Genomic DNA, 2834 nt, shown 5'->3' with positions numbered 1-2834 from the left:
GTGATCGGAATGTTTCTTTAAAAGACTAAACTAATGTGAACTACTTGTGCCTGTTCCATAGCTCTTCAGTATCAGCACAGTTCAAATAATTATTCCTCCAATTCCCGTATCTGCTTTGTCAGTAAGTACTGTGAAATTAGGCTGTAGGAGCTGACAGTTTTCTCTAGTTTCCAAACTCATCAATGAAGTAACTGGTCAAAGAGCTTTTGAAGAATATCATTTTTGGTTTTCCATGGAGTTTCATTTAGATCTGCATGAAAATGACCTGGTGTGGATGCAGTTTTAGTAAATTAAAAAGTAAATGTAGTTTTAGTACAGCTGTAGTTATTACTGCATGTGTGTGTGTGTGTATATATATATATATACACACACATAAAATGAAAAAAAAAATGGTATCTGTGGAGCATAGTGTTAACTAAGCCTGTTTAGAAATTAATCTGAAGTAGAAGAAACTGTTTACATTAACCCTTACTCCAAATTCCATGCTCTTTTGAAAAAGCCTCTTAATGACTTCCCCAGGGCCAAATTAACTCCCATGTTCTTACAGCAAAGTCACTAAGAGCAAGTACAGCAGATTTCATTCTATTACACAGCATCATTTTAATGCACGTTTGTCCTTCTAAGATGTCTCAATCTATATTGCTGTCTCAGACTAAGAAGCAAGTTTTAAAGTTTGATACATTGATAGTCCAGACGCCAACCTGACAGAAAAGGAAAAATAAGCAGCTGACCAATAATATCAAATTTCTGTAAAGCATATGCCAATTTACAATGGTTACAGACTTACTTAAAAAGCAAGTTTTGGGGCTTGTAGGGTTCTACTTTAATTATTGATTACATTGTCATTCTGGTTTCTCTGAATTCACTACCATCCCAGATATATCATGGTTCATCTCAGTTCTTGAACTGTGTGACTAAGGGGTGGCTCGTGACGTGCCCTCTGTGAGCACGTTTTTAAAACTTGTTCAGACCCTTAACTTTTAATCTCCTAGTCAGAAGTCAATTAGATACATACAGAAAAAGGGGATACCAAGTACCCTGTAGATCTGGTGAGAATTGCTTAAGTGCTTGTGGGGAAGGATCTTTGAGGCTAATTTTATATTATTCTAGTTTGTCCAGTAATATCAGAGTTATTACACACAACATCCATGGAGATAGCCATGGCTTCAAACTTAACAAATGGATAGTGCTTGTCTTGCAGAATGGGACACTGAGCTTAAATTCAGTTCAAGCCTCCAGAGCAACAAATTCAGTGTTTTTCCTGATACTAATGAACTGGTTTAGAAACAATCCTGAAACTTCTGTCACCTCTGGTAATACCTTAAAAAAACAGCACATTAGGAAGCTGGTCACCTGTCCAAGAAGGATTTATGTTGACTTGATGGCTTCTCAGTTGCATGGGTAACTCCTACAAAGCAGGAAGAGAAGAGTTGTGACTGAGAATGGAGTGGGAAGTGGGGTTATCCCTGTTTAGATTACCCTAACCTGCTGCAAATACAGTGTGATGCTGAGTTTTCTTTAACACTATGGTCAGAAACTACGAGAACTGTTGTGGCTAACTGATAGACTGCATTATTTCAGCACAAAACCAGTGTAGTTTAAGTATCTTGGGTAAAAGTTTTAAGTTAATACTTTAATAAATTGGTGCAGGAATGTTTTCCTTCATTCTGTAGAACTAAACCACAGAAGTCTACTGTTAAACCCAGATGAGCCAATGTGGGTGCTGCTCTTGGTATCTTCCTGTCTTTGTCTTGCTGTAACAACCAGATGAGACAGGCAGCTGATGAAAGTTTTCTCAGAAAGCTCCTATCTTAATGGTGCTAAACTTACAGTCGTGTAAACAAGGTGTTTGAAGATCATTCTGTAGCACTGTACTTCCCAGTAAGCAGGACAAATCACACCCTTGATGCATCTACAGTGGTGCTCTAGCATTAACAGTCGGCGGAGAGAAATAGGTGCTACCTGACTTATGGACTTGGGGGGTTTCGGTGAGTTTTAGTTGTGTTCCTAACTGATGATTAGATACTGTCACAACACAGGAGATGGCTGCTTCCTCACTAGAGGCGACTTGTTCAGACATTATGATCTGTGCTTGGTCAGAGGAATGGTATCTTAAGGGTTTGCATGTGTTCTGTTTAAATGAAAGTTCAGAAGGTGTGAGAGAACTTTTTCCTATGAGGAATAAAATTCCTCACATTTGCCCTGTGGTAAGTACACGTGCACAGGCAGTTGCTGCACTATAACTGGTGTATCAGAAGTGTGTTCACAACCAGGCTTACACTTTGCGAGTCTGTCTGTGTAGTTCCCAAGTAGATATCTACACAAACATATTTTAGAGCCAGGCTTTTCTCAGTGGTGCCCAGTGACCTGACCAGAGGCAACAGGCACAAACTGAAGCACAGGAGGTTCCCTCTGAACATCAGGAAACACTTTTTCACTGCGAGGGTGACCAAGCACTGGCACAGCTTGCCCAAAGAGGTTGTGGAGTCTCCATCTTTGGACACGGTCCTGGGCAACTGGTTCTAGGTGGCCCTGCTTGAGCAGGAGGGTTCAACTAGATGCCTTCCAGCTGTCCCTTCCCACCTCAGCCATTCAGTGACTGTGATTCTTTAAGAAAAAAGGGAGCCTGGTTTCTGGTTAGTAGGCATGCTGTGAAAGTGAATTAGCATCTCTGAAAAGCTTGACTGTATAAAAAGGAATTGTAGAGTAGTCTGAATTCATATATCCTATGCCAACATCATATATAGACATTCCCAACGTGTAGTAGAGTCTGGATTATTCTCACTAACTTTATATAGCTAAACAGGAATCTTTAAACCTAGACTTTTCCTCCG

This window comes from Tyto alba, unplaced genomic scaffold (assembly GCF_018691265.1).
Source record: "Tyto alba isolate M040663 unplaced genomic scaffold, T.alba_DEE_v4.0 Super-Scaffold_9, whole genome shotgun sequence".
Lineage (NCBI taxonomy): Eukaryota > Metazoa > Chordata > Aves > Strigiformes > Tytonidae > Tyto > Tyto alba.
Note: the sequence above shows the minus strand (reverse complement) of the source record.